The sequence below is a fragment of the Notolabrus celidotus genome, chromosome 15 (assembly GCF_009762535.1).
Source record: "Notolabrus celidotus isolate fNotCel1 chromosome 15, fNotCel1.pri, whole genome shotgun sequence".
In the NCBI taxonomy this organism is placed as follows: Eukaryota; Metazoa; Chordata; class Actinopteri; order Labriformes; family Labridae; genus Notolabrus; species Notolabrus celidotus.
Genome location: NC_048286.1, coordinates 20,157,332 through 20,172,324, shown reverse-complemented (window position 1 = coordinate 20,172,324; position 14,993 = coordinate 20,157,332). Strand labels below are relative to the sequence as shown.

Genomic DNA, 14,993 nt, shown 5'->3' with positions numbered 1-14,993 from the left:
TAGCAACTCTAAGTATAAAGAACTTCCTGCAAGTACAATCACCACAGTGGGGAAAGTAGATTCAATGCAGTTATTTTCAAATATGAACTATAAACCCACATTCAACAGGTTTCTGCAGAAATTCAGCACTAAAGACTGAGTCAAGTGCAGCACAGCTAACTTCCATCAAACTTCATGAACTCAGTTTGTAACATAGCTTAGTTGTAAATAGTCCCTGAACCAAAGCTGAGACAACCCCTATCGTTATGAGTGGTTATCCTCCTAAGATCTGCAGTTTTGCAATCATTGAGTTGACTTTAAACATTTTCTCTCATGGGACAATGTTGCAGATGGTTGTTTCTTGTTTTCTTCCTTGGGTATAACTAAAAAGAAGAGGGCTTTCTTTGCAAGATGTGCTCAGTCTGAAAAGATTTGAATCAGCGTTGGACGTTGCTCTGTAACAGCGAGCATAAGTAATTGTTACTCAGTCCGTCAAATGGCAACATTTGCACTTCTGCTAGAGTACATTTTAACACAAGTTTTCAAAGTGCTGCTTTGTGTGAAGTTTAAGTGCAGTAACAGTACTTCTTTCCTGACGTGGATATTGCAGAACTGCTTGTCCTCAGCACAATGAGATCCTTCAGAACAAAAACACCTGAGTTCCTCTGGGACCAAGATAATCACATCCTCTCCTCTCCTAGGAAGCAAACACCACCCATTCCCTGGTCCATTTAGAGGCTGCACTGCTTCTTTTATTTTCCATGTTTGTCTGCTGTTCGGGGCCAGGGGAGTAGTTGAAATCAAATTTGCAAAGTCCAGCAGCAGATCTGTAATACTGTTTGGTCAAAGTGGGTGCAGTGAGTAAATAAATTGATTTAACACCTTACATGACAGGCTTATCTCTGCAGAGTCCCCTCCTGCTGATGGTGTGGGGGATAATAAGAGAGACATCTCTGTGATGTAGATTCTGTCAAGGATGGGTACACACATAGTTGTAATTACAGTGATGAAACTATACACCCTGTGTCTGTCTGTTAGCGCTGCTGTCACTATTATTACTCAGTCGCCTCTGACGCAGCAAGACTCTGCCACCAAGCCACACTTTGCTGTGAAAATTAACAATGGCTGACAAGACTGCGTAAAGCTAATTCTAAATATAAAGTAATAGATGGAAATTTAGGTGTACTGCAGAAACAACCTATATCCTCAGAGGTATTACAACTTCTTGTGAATCCAATTACTGTTTGGTGGATGTCATTCAGAGTTACAGAGTGTTCTCAACGCCCTCCATGGGTCCCGCCTGTGGGCCACACACCACCACAGCCTCTGTAGGGTGCAGGGCTTGATGGATGGCCTGGCTGCAACACAATGGCTAATGTTACAAGTTGTCAGCCACTCAATAGGGGGGGTGGTCTCAGGTGGCTGTAGGCAGCCTGTACCATGCCAGAGCAGCCCTTTAGTTTCAGAGTGACGGCTCTCTGGAGACTGAGTGTCTCTGATTATACACAGAGAGAGAGCAGTGGAGGAGTCAGTGGCCTGTCAGCCCCAAACTTCATCATCCTAAACCTCAGACCTGGCTCTGAGTACAGAACAAGTTGTCCTCTGAATTGTCAGGTAAGTTAATAAAGGCAGGAATATCCAAGTTTTTGTGATGTGACGATCGATTTGCTTGCAGGGCTTGGCAGGGAAGGTCAACATAAGTGTTATGCTCATTACTTTTACATTTTAGATTTAATTTATTAATATATTTTAGCTTTATCAAATATGATGCTAGTACTTACTACTGCTTTTAAGAATTTGTAGAGCTTTATATATCTTGCTACAAGTGCTGGGGTTTATTTCCTCCATTTATGTTTTCAGTACTTTATAAGCTCTTTCAATCTACTGCTGTCACATCATAATTTCCAAGTTAAGGATAAAAAGATTTGCATTTATTTATTACATGTGCCTCTAGTGGTTGATTGCTGCACGTCAGTATTTTTTTTAAGTTATATTTTGGCCATATTCACCTTTGTTTGAGGAGAGACAGGACACGTGGGGAGTACGGATTGGGGGAAGAAATGCAGCAAATGGCCATGGCCAGGAGTCAAACCAGCAACCACTTTACTGTCAACTAAAGTCTCTGCAAATAGAGCATGTGCTTAAACTGCAAGGCCAACAGCGCCCCTGTAAGTCAGTATTTTAAATCAAGGGCTAGAACTTTCTTTAGTATAACATCATCTGTGTGTTAAAGCTGCTGTGAGGAAATTTTGGTTTGTGCTGATTTTGGCGCCCCCTGTGGACTAGGATATACCGCTTTGCTGATCTCTTTTGAACATGCCAAGGTAGTATTTTGTTGGAAAAATATCATCCTGCTTTGTTTAACAGTCAAATGTGTCACTCAGGAATATTTTCGACTGAAAGAGGAAAAAAAGGCTGTTTCTTCAGTGTGCTGCCAATCCTCCGGTCTGACACCTACCCCCTCACAGTGGTTTACAGGCAGAAAGAATTACAGTATAGAAATTGTTAGTCTCAGTGCTGAAGGTATTGTTTTTTGCTTTCATAGATCATACAGAGAAATCAATATTACTTTAAATCACAACCATTAAAAAACTCCTCCCAGGGGCGCAAAACTAATACGAAGTGTTTACGTCTGTTTAACAAACAATGTGGTTTAAAAGAGATGAATGATGGAGTTTTTAAAATTTTGTGGCTTACAAGATTTATTGTGGTTATGATTAAGAGTGGGCCTAAAGGACATTCTGGTGATTGTAACATTGAGGTAAAGCTTTTATTGGATGTGTTCTTATGTTGCTGCTAAATGAACATAACTGAAATTTTGGGTTTTAGCGATGTCATGGGAAACTCTACAAAAAACTGTTGTTAACACCTCCAATGGTTTCTGTCTAACACATTTAGCCAAGAGGAATTTCTCTTCTCGCACCAACATGAAATATTGAACATTCATTCTCCTTGTCACATTAAGTTGTTTTAACTGGAATTACTTTTGTACAGCAGTAAAAACAAGAGTCACTGCTGTCATCCAGGCAATACTTCAGGTCTTAAATTTATAACTGTTCACGGCAGGCTCTGGCAGAAACCGGGAGCTGGACCCAATCTGTTTAAAGCCCCATTTGGACCCGTGCCTCTTGTCTCGTGTCTGGGTTAGTGTGTTCTCCCCTCACTTAGTAAAAAGCTCGGCTGACAGACAGACCTATAAACAAGCAGCTTTTATCTCTGTGAGAGAGACCGGGCAACAAAGAGCCCAGCTGCCTGGCTGTATCCCTTCCATCCCTCTGTTTTCCCCTTTTATCTTTCCTGTCATCAGCCCACCATGAAGAGGAGGCACGCTGGCTTCCAGAGGTGTGCTCAAACCTCTCTGCTTTCTCTTTCACAGCTTCTTCATTGGTATCCTACTGTTGTTTCCTATGTCTGGCACAACAGCTGAATGCTACCGCAGAGGGCAGTGATATGAGTAATTTTGTTGATTTGTTGGAAATAAACACGACTTTCCAACTGAATCAGTAATAGCATAATTGCAACACTTAGGATAATAACGGTTCCCCGAATAGTGCAGTGCAGGCTTTTCAAAGAGGACCACATTGATCCAAATGACAGTATATGTAACAATCAGAGATAACCTAGAGGACCATTCAATTTTAGCCACACTAGCAGCATAGCTCTTGAGATGGAAATGACCACCCTCTACTTCAGGCCAAACAGAAATATCTCATCAAATATAGATGGATTTTTATAGGAAAAATGTCAAGACATTTATTCTCCTGTTCAGAAAAATCCCAACTTAAACAAAGGTGTCAACTGAATTAAAACATGTCATTTGTCCACCACAGAAGCTGATGGCATTTTACTCTGCCTCAGCTAAGCTTGTATAATGCTGACTATGGAATATTAGTCTGCAAACTAAAACTGAGCACATGGTAAATGTTACACCAGCTAAATTTCAGCATGTTAGCATTGTTACTGTGAGCTTGTTAGCAGTCTTTTGTTTTCAATAAGTCCCAACAACAGTATGCCTAATTAAGCCTCACAGAGCTGCTAATGTTGTTGCAGCTTTGAGTCTTATTTCACAGTCCAGTACCTGTGGTTGTCCCTTAAAAGGGAGGCTCCATTTCTAAGAAATTCTTTATTTGAAGAATGACTCATGTTTGCTCAACACTTAAAGCGACTGAACAACCAAGCGGTTTAATTTTGAGGCAGTTAAGATGAGTTTACAGGGTACTGAACCCATTTAGTGATTTTCAACATAAAATTAAAGCTCTTTTAAATGCAAACACTGATACACAGGTTGAAGGCTTTCCTCTGTTGATGTTAACTGGGCTGGAACTCTAGAATTCCATTTTAAGGAAAGACAGGGAAGTTTCCACCCTGGTTTCAAAATTATGTATTGATTAACACCCAGTCAATATTGTCTAATGATAGTCAGAAACGTTAGTCAATATTCTGTGACCAATGTTTCCTTTTTCCCAATCAGATCAGAAGATGTGAATCCGCTTCACACGTGTGACTTTGTATGCACAGTCATGACCCTCTGACACAAACCTCCATCTTGTTGAGGGACACCCAGCAGTCTGAGGGGAAGTCCTGCAGCATAGGAACCAGGAACTGCAGGCAGCCATCCCAGTGACAAAGCAGCAGCATCATACCAATCAGGTTAAAGATCCGCATCACCGCACTGGCCAGGTCATAGGTCATATGGAAGATCTGGAGCAAGACAATGAGAGAGGGAGGACAAGTTAAACAGGACTGAGATGTGTGTGTTGGATTTGGAAAATGAACTCAGATAATAAAGATTTCATTTCTTGAGTTTATTTCTCCGTGGCAGGACAGGCGTCCCACTTGGCTCCACAGTCTCCTTTGGATCGTACCAAGTTTGATTAATGAGTAGGGGAGGCAGGTTCCCACTGGTCCCAAATGAAACACAGCTGGAGATAGCCACATATTTTTTACAGAGATACATGACATCAATCAGAGGCTCCCACACACACACTTGCACACACACACACACACACACACAGTCCATTCACACACAGAAAACGCTCACGCAAGCCTGCAGGCACACTAATATAAAAACACAGACAGACATGCCAACACGTACACAAACCAACAGAGTGATGGACAGGGACCATCATGATCCTTAACAAGTGATAGTCTATGGTGTATGACACATCAATCATTCAGAGTCACTGGACAGTCATTTACTTTAATTACCTGATGGAGTCCAGTAAAGCACTTTTTTGGTGTTTTACCCTTCAATTTCTGTATCTAATAAGCCAAAATCTTTATAAGGATTAAATCTAAAAGATATACACCACAACAACAGTTGAAGACTTATTGGTTGAAGCCTACTATGACGGACTGAGAAATGGGTCATCTGTTACTCAGTGCAGCTGAGAGAGGAGTGATACTCTGTGATGGGAGTGATGCAGAATCAGACTGGACATAAATCACATGTGCTGATCTTTCTAAATGCTGCTTTAACCTCTATGGGGTTCTCACTGTCAGTCTTTATCAATCAGCAACTCACAAAACAGACTCATTCGTCATATCTTCTTGGCTGAGGGTGAATGAGTGAAGCTGTGCTATATGCAGTCATGCTATGCTGTCTGATGATGTTCAGCACCATGGACAGCCCCCAGAAACTTACAGGAACTAGAGTAAGAGTTGTTCCAGTTACAATATCAGTGAAGAGAGAGTGCCACAGATGCTGTCAAAAATGAATTATTGAATATTGGTTAGTAGCCAAATCCATGCAGCGATCTGATACTGTAATGAAAACAGTGGCGAACAAAGCAATAATACATAAATTATATTAATATGCAGTATATTATGGCTGCTACTGGCCCAATGTATAAGAGAGACAAAGGAAAACTGATGTTAGGTACTAAGACAGTCATGTTAGTCAAAGCTTGCAAAATGCCAAGAAAGTGAAAGAGTAAAAGCTCTGATTTTGAAGCTGCACTGTTTTTTAACATAAAGTAAGGATAATTCCGACTGGACAAAAAAAAACAAAGTCGAAAATTAAAAGGAGACCCAAGGGAGGACACAGAACTTCAGAAGGGGCTTTAAGCTGAGCTGCAGCTAGTGTTAGCTTAGCTTGTATCCAGGTACATCCCAGGCCATAAAACAATGACAGCAAACATCACATCCACACAGGATTAGTACAATACAAGTACAAAAAAATATCAATGATACATGGATATTCTTGGGCTGGAAGTGTACTCAGTATGGGCTGATACTCAAGTCCAATTATTGGAATCTGTATCAGGAAAACAACAGACGTTCCTAGTGCATCAGTTTGGCTGAGCAGTTAAAACGCATGCCGCATATTAAGAGGCTGTAGTCCTTGTAGCAGCAGTCTCTACTATACTGACTCCTGGCCATGACCCTTTGCTGCATGTAACCCCCCTCTCTCTACCCCCTACATTTCCTGTCTGTCTTCAGATGTCTGTCCTATACAATAAAGGCAAAGATGCCCATAAAGCAACTTTTAAAAAACAGAACAAACAAATAATTGAACTCCTTTTTTCAAAATAGTTAAGGATTCAGATTCTTGGATTTTCAAAATAACACGATATCATACAACAGACATACCTTTGTACCTACGTCTCTCCTCTTCTAGTGTCTCCACTCTCCATAACGTCCCCACTCTCATCTCCATGCATGCCAAGTATCACTTCCCATCCCGCACCACTCTCTGTGTGTGTGTGTGTGTGTGTGTGTGTGTGTGTGTGTGTGTGTGTGTGTGTGTGTGTGTGTGTGTGTGTGTGTGTGTGTGTGTACATAACATCATATCTTCAGAAATCCAATTATCCAAAGGTCAAGTTCGCAGCCGGGCCCCACTGCGCTGCTCACCACTGAAAAATGCCAACACCAGGCTGCCAATACTGGCATACACAAAAAGTCGACTGATGTCATGACATGGTTGGACCTCCAGTCTCCCAGGTCGCTGTCCTTCATTTGAGGAAAGAGAAGTAGGGGGAGAGTCTGGGGCAGCGTCCCTGACAAAGTGCATCCCTCACAGAGTAAATAAAATCTGAGTGTGCCAGGAAGAGCATGAGGGGGCATTGGGTTCAGGCTGAGTTCAGAAAGCAGGATTGCTACCTAGCACCTATCTAACAATGTTACAATTTAATTTAGCAGACGCTTTTGTCCTAAACGACGTGCATGTGGGCATGAGTACAACTCATGTTAGGATCTAGACAAGAGGGAAACAACAGGAATAAGTGCCACAAACAGCTTCAAGTGCAACCAGGCCCAGGTGTACCAGTAGGCCTACTAGAGGCGACACTCAGATGTAGAAGCATTTCCCCTTTCCTTAGTTTATTGTCCCCACCATGTAAATCATCATCACCACAGCAACTAGACAACATATTATCATCTTCATGAAACTTCAATATCATCATCATCATCAGTGCCATTGTCATCAATATCATCTTAAGAACCAAACTACCAAATTCTGGAGTTGTTCACAAAGAGCTGGGCCTAAACGTTTTTAAGAAGTAGGAAGGGACTGTGTGGATCAAATGTGGTTGGGTACCTCATTCCACCACTGGGGACTACAAAGGACAAGAGTCTGGCTTACGTCTGTAAGTGTTCCCGGACGAGCTGGGTCTTTAGCTTTTTCTTAAAGGTTGAAAGGGACTCTGTGGATCGAAAGGAGTTGGGTAATTCATTCCACCACTGGGGACAACAGAGGAGAAGAGTCTGGATAGTGACATAGGGCCCTGTTGTGATGGGAGTACCAGGCGCCTTTCAATGGCAGAGTGAATGGGAGAGAGGGAGTGTAGATCTGGATGAGTTATTCCAGGTAGGCAGGGACCATTTTTATTGGTGTCTCGTTAGCAGGAAGTGTATTTTGAATTTGATCCAAGCTGCAACTGGAAGCCAGTGGAGAGATATGAACAATGGGGTGACATGTGCTGTCCCATTCATCTCATAACTGTGATTCAGGGGATGTGTCCAGCCCTTGAGTAGGGAACACTTCATCATGGGTAGCACTAAGTACTGTGTCCAAATAGCATGTATTAACCTATGTGATCTCCACTTATTACATCTACTTTAAAGCCGCTGTGAGGAGATTTTAGCTGGTTGAAGCCTTGATATGATCCACAAGGGTAACAAGGTCATACAACAAGATTTACTTTTTTGTTTAGTTAGTTTAAATTACAGTGTCTGCTGCCACCTGATCACTATCACACAAGGCTTATAACAGCTGCACACTATAAGTTCCTCTATTTATATTTTCTTTTGAAAAATTTCACGATGGGTAATGTGTTTTGAAGCTAGGAGGATGACAACCAGAGGATTATTTTGGTTAAAAAAATGACATTAACATGTACAGAGCAGGATTGGGAAGGAGATAATAGGTGCCACTTGGTCAACAGTGTTCAGAAATATGGACAGAAAATAAAAGTTTCTCTGAGAAACTTTCAAGCTCCGATGAGGAACTTAAATTTATTTTGGGCTTTGGGCGCATACATACATGGACAAAGCATTGTCTCTTTACTGATTTTGTCTTGTACATGTTTTTTCCAACAAAAGATCTCACCCTGCTTTCTTTTATCTATCAAATGCACTGCTCATTTTAAATGTTTGACGCAGACAATGTTAAGTCTTTTTTCAGCACGCTGTAAATTTCTTTGTCTGTTATCTAGCCCAAGCCAATGGTTTCAGACAATAAATATTATAAAATAGAAATAGTCCAAATTTACACAAATGGCCCTGTTTGCTTCTATAGATCATAATGAGACAGCAGTATCACTTGTAGTCTATCTCTATTTTAATGACTCAAAAAGTGTATCCCCAAAGATCACAGTAAAAAGGACCGAAGGAAAATGATCTATATTCCCTATACAACCTGTTGCAACAAAATCCCCAATCAGTTGAATTTGAATTTAGCCCCATTTCTGACTGCATAGATAGTCCACCAAAGTTTATGGAGTAGCACGTGGGCTGGTCAGATATCAGACAGGGCCCACGCCAACACAGGTGCCATCCACCAGAAGCTCCACTGCTCTTAGTCCTATAAATGAACAATCAGTGACACACATAATCATAATAAACAGCCCCCTAGTGTTGCATATTATACTCACCCTCTACCCCACCTGCTCTTCCTCTGGCATCTTAATTGATTAACTGTGTTCTCCCATGCTAATAGGCTTTTTATTAGATCAGCTGATGCCACCTGTGGGACTGCCAGGTCAGACAGGGAGACAGAGCGGTAGGGGGGGATTGTGTGACAATAACAGTAATTAGAATGCAAAGTTAGTTAAAGCTGCTGACATTATACATTTCTCACCAGGTGGCAGGTGAGAACATTAATGTGAAGCCTGCAGGCAGAGGAGAGCAGGCCGCTTAGAGCAGACAGCGAGGCAGATTGTCGGTTTGGTCTCCAGCCAACATCAGCATATTGGAGGGAAATCAGTGACCTTTCATCACTGGCTAGATTTGGTGTTTCTTCGTCTATGGCTCAACATCGTGCGATTGGAGTTAGTATAATATTTACACAGGGACAGTCATGAAACATATGTTCTTACCTCTTCCCATTGGTGAATGTAGCGTATTAATCTGGAGAGCCTCAGCAGCCTCAGGAGACTCAGGATCTTGGTAAAGCGGACAATCCTCAGGGCCCGAGCAGTCTTGTACACCTCTGAGTCGATGCCTTTCTCCACTATTAGGAATATGTAATCCACTGGGATGGAGGAGACAAAGTCCACAATGAACCAAGTTTTTAAGTATTTCTTTTTAATAGTTTCAGGGTCCAAAATGATGTCTGAGTTGTCCTCGATGATGATTCCAGTGCGAAAGTTGAGCACCAGGTCCATGAGGAAGAAGGTGTCTGAGACCACATTGAAGATGATCCAGGGCGTCGTGGTCTCGTCCTTGAAGAAGGTGATGCCCACAGGGATGATGATCAGGTTGCCCACCATGAACAGCAGCATTGTGAAATCCCAGTAGAACCTAGCATGCGTGTGAGTGTGTAGTTGTGGCGTGTACATGAAAGTGTGTTGCCATAGGTGTGTGTGTGTGTGTGTGTGTGTGTGTGTGTACAGGAGGGGAAAAGGGGGTGGGGAAGGACAAAAATAGAGTCAGATAAGAAAAGGGAGTTGCAGTGGAAAGCTGATAGACACAGGAGACCTCTTAACTGAAGATGGAAAAGTGTAAACAAATAGCAGTAGTCACACGTCACACTACTTTGCCAGCTTGAACATGCAGAAAGGCAATGGCAAAGAGATATTTAAGCTTAACGTAGCACTTTCAGATTTACCTTACATAATAATATTTCAAAGAGCAATTGCTCCCACATGCTATATCCTCAAAATAAAACAAAATTAAACATAAAAAAAATCAAGGTTAGGCTGATTAAGTTTATTTTTTATGCATTATCTAGAATTACTTGCATGAGATTATATGAGGTTATTGTGCTTTTTCAAATGATGGGTTACAAGATGGAAAAAACTTTTATCCTCACTTCTTACCTGTCTCTGACATTGGTTTAACTTAGAAGTTAAATTTAGTTACATGAATAATAATTGAAAGTGTTTCTTTTCAACTTGATATTAAAACTCACAATGTAGGATGGAAAGGAAAAAAAAAAGTTAGTAAGCTGATTTGTAAAAAAGAAGCAACCACATTTTTTTTCTTTTTCATGTGCTGCATGATCCAGTAAACATGATGATTTTTCTTTAAAGTGAACAAATTACCCTTCATGGAGAAAATGCTTTTGTAGAAATCTAATCAAATCTGAGACAAGGTCTCGATCCACCTAATTGAAATTTGGAAAGGGTTGAACTGTCTCCCCCTCAGTCATATTTACCATGTTTTAAATCCAGAGTTTCTGTAGCCACACAGTTCATTTTTGCTATTTTTCTGTAGCCAGCTTATTGGATTTACACTTCATTCTCATAAAATTAAGAGAACTCATTTAGCACTAAGCTGATTAAAACACATTAAGTATGTTTCTTTGAGCTTTTAAAGAGGAGTCTGGGTCTCCAGGACTCCAAATATCCCATTAAGTGTAACCATTGACCTTTCCATACATAAGAAGGTGAGTGACTTGCTATTTGCTGCCTGTGGTGATGTAGCAGTTGGGTGAATGGGACAGACAGAGTAAGAGAATTGGGGGTTTGAGCCCGTCAGAGGAGTCTGCAGGACAGGTGCAGCGCTGAGTCATTACACTGCGACTTATGCAACAAGCTCTGACTCCTCCACTTCCCGATAACAACAATAACCGCCGCGTCGAAAAGGTAGCCTAATGTTGGAGACAACTTTGGCGTTTAACCCTTAACCTTGCATCAATTAGCATAAGGGACATGGGGGGAGCTGTGGCGTCGCACGGTGGGGGAGTTCACACGGCAGTAAGGTCTCCAAAGTGGCCTGCAGTCAAATTATATCTCTACTGTTGAAAACGTGTCTCAAATTTTGCTTTGGTGGTACTGACTCGGCGATAATGTGAGACAAAGGGCCGAGCGTAAAGGTGGTGTGTTTTTGAAGGTAGTGCTCCGACGCGCGAGCCGACTCCAAATTAGCTGGGAGCTGTCCACCCAGTGTGGTGCTGAAATCAGACAGCCCAGTCGACAGCTAAACATACTGATCTCAGATTCAGGTACATGTCGAGAAAAAAAAAAAAAACAGAACATGCTAATTCGTCGAACCAAAGTCACGAGGAGCGTCTTTGGCTCGTGCGTGTCACTAAATGATTGTATGACTAAATAGCTGCTGCACGTCCAGCTGGGTCATCAGTGTTTTGGCCGAGATAAACAGAGCGCATCCGTCATTAAAATGCAGGATCCGGGGAGTCGAGCAGGCGGATGTGTCTCCAGTGAGCATGCTTGAGGTTTTCGCACACTTGGCTCAAGGTGACATTCCATTACTGAGTGCATCGCGTAGACACATACATACACACACACATAGCCTACATCCCGTCAGCACGGCTCTTGTCGCAGAGCTTACACTACCACGAATAATAAGCCCATCTTTGAATAATAATGGCATTTTAAATTAGCTGAAATTAGCGTCAGAGCGCTGTCCTCTTTGTTAAATGTGCGCGTGCTTCAACGAAAAGTGGGGTTGTGTTAGCAGGCCATGGCTTGCTGGGCATCCCAGACATGCTACTGTACATATAGACTAGAATAGGATTTGTTTACAACCTTGAAAGGACACTTCTCGCTAAAGTCCATTTGCCTGACAACAGGTTGTTTGGGGGGATCAACGGCTGCACGTTGCAATGCATCGATTAGAATCTCTACAGATTCACTCTGAGGGGATGAGATCCAGAATCAACTGCATGTAGCCTTCTACCATAACCATACATGTGTTCCCCATGAAGCTACAGTGGTTTCGCACAGTAAAGTGAGTTGTAGATGACAATGAGGACCCACACGGGCCCCTCATGACTTTCAACGTACAACCAATAGCAGCCCCAGCTCTTACCTGAAATCGCTGTAAGGGTGGATAATCCAATTTCCAGCTGATTTTACCCTCTCCTGTTCTCTCTCCACTGCTTTTTGACTACCATACATGCGTAAGGAGAATTTGTTAACTCCAGGCTGCAGCATACTACTAAACTGCCGCTGCATGAAGGTGCTGCCCTGAGGCTCCGCGTCCTCGGCGGGCACGATTGGCGGTCCATCCTCCGGCTTCAGGAAAGTGACAGAGTTCCTGGGCTGCTGGGTCTGAGTCTGAGTCGGGCCGTGCAGCGAGGACGAGGCTTTCCGGCTCGGTGCGTTGGAGAAGGACACCTTGGAGTCCTTTTTCTCGGGGACGCCGCTGGACACAGGTGTAGTGCCTGGGTTAGCGCTCTCTCCTCCTTGCCCCCCGGTCAGAGACCCGCCTGGAGTGATGGAGCCATCCATGCTGGCGGTGGCCGAGTTACAGGCTCCCCGCTTCGCGCTCCCTCCGTCCTCGGCCCTCCCCGACCCTCCTGTCTGCTTCTCCTGTTTGGAGATGATTGAGCGCAGGCTCCCGGTACCCGAGTCCCTCCTGCATTCTCCGTTTTTGTTGCATTTCATGCTGGAAATTGGAGCGACGCTGTTGCAACCATCACCCACTGTCGCGTTCAAAACCTCTAACGCGACCGCTGATTCCGACGCCTCCGCCCCAGATGCTCGGCTGGTCTCTCCGCGCCGGGCAGCATCGCCCGGACAGGGTGTCTGGGTCTGGGCAGATCTGGAGGCAACAGTGGGCCGTGGAACGGCGAGAGCGTCCTCTGTGTGCGTATGGCAAGGCTCCTTGTTGGAGTTTCTCCTGGAACCCGAGGACGCGGCTCCCCCTCCTGGCGTAAAGTTCTTCATCCTGATACTGCCACCGCCTCCTCCTCCACCTCCACCGCTGCCGCTCCCCCCGGCTCGGCGCAACCGCGGATGCTGAAACTTGGACTCCTCTTCTCCGTCCTCCGTCTCGTCCATCACGACGTTGTTGGCCGCACCGGGCTGCTTAGCGCTCGGTGCGCCTGGAGAACCAGAGTCCAGACAGTTCTGGCTGCTGCTGCTTCTTGTGCATTTGGACGTGGCAGCCTTCGGTGCGCTGATGCGGCTACATCCGCTGCCGCCTACCGCCTTCTTTTTCATGGTGGCAGCAGTCGCCGGTGAAACCTCATTCCTGTCCATGACATTGAGCACATCAAATTTTGCCTCCAATTATCTTTGGAGAAAACCAATCAGAGGTGGAGGAGAGATGGAGAGAAGAAGAGGAGAGAGGGAGAGAGGAAGGAGAGAGGGACAAAGGGAGGGGTGGACGTGACTTCTTTGCAAACTACTGCGCTTTTACTTTCACCAGTCATTGTGTCAAAGATGCTCCAACATCAAACTAATTGAGCCCTTTAACTACGTCAGATATCATTACACTATTAGCGTACACTGCTGCTAATTCAACTCCAGCTGCGTGCTGTTGAGGCCTTGCGGTCATGACCTAAAGCTAGAATTGCCTTAAGTATCTCTTTTCAAACAACCACACATCAATACATGATTTACGTGTCGTCAGTCAGGACTTAGACTCGCATCAAAACTTTAATTACCGGGCGATAATGAAAACTCAAATGATGTCATATGTTTTAGAAGGTGTTTTCAATGACATCCTCACTGTGTAGTAATCACTCAGACTGAGTGTTCAGCGCACCCTAGCGGCCTCTTAGGGGTAACACAGAGAGGGCACAGTCAATGATATGAAGTCTTACAGTGTTTCTTGACATCCACCGAGCTTTTCTCAACACTATAAGCACAAAACCCAATTTTCAAGCAACTTCATCAAACCTCTGACTCTTCCTGCAAAACCAAACAATGTTGTCAGACCATACCTCAAGTCAATCAAAATTAAAAACAATACTGAGCAGTCATTAGACACTACATCAAAAAACGGAAAACACAAAGCTCAGGACATGAAGCTGTAGAAATAATGTTTATTGTTTACAGTAAGCTAAATTAATTTTGCAAAAAAAAGGGGGAAAAAAGCCCCTCGTTGAATTTAGAAACTGCATACAGTAAAATAAAGTCAAACAAATATAAATGAGAAGAACATGGTCTATTACAGTAGCTCGGATTTCATCAGAAGTTACTGTTCTTTGTCTTTCTCCATTTCTCTCCCTTCCTCTTCCTCCTCAACCACCTCTTACACACTCTTCCTCTGCCTCTCAGATTATTTCTGTCCATCATACAACCTTCAACAACAAGTGCTCTCTGAACTGGCCTATATTGGTTTCTTCACATCATTAGCTACATGTGTGATCAATTTTGAGTGGTTGTGTTTAAGCTGTGACACCTGTGCTTCAAATGTGTTTAACTTTTGCTGCCTGTACATTACCATTATGCAACACAAGTGCATCAAACCGCAAGTAGTTGTGTCTAACCAGGTGAAAAGTGCTTATGATTTTGCCTAAATAGTGATTGATTCACTACATGGCTTCAGGTCGCCAAGGAATTTGGTTTAGACAAAGGTTTTAGTGTTTTAGCAATTGAGAAATACTGTAATAGAACAGAAGTGTCAAACTTGAAACGCCTCGGACAGATTAACAGAAGAAG

At 43.2% G+C, this 14,993-nt stretch overlaps 1 pseudogene; it reads right to left on the bottom strand.

The window, feature by feature from the left end:
• LOC117826323 overlaps positions 1–14,140 on the bottom strand; it is a 37,656-nt pseudogene extending 23,516 nt beyond the window's left edge.
• Positions 14,141–14,993: the final 853 nt, after the last annotated feature.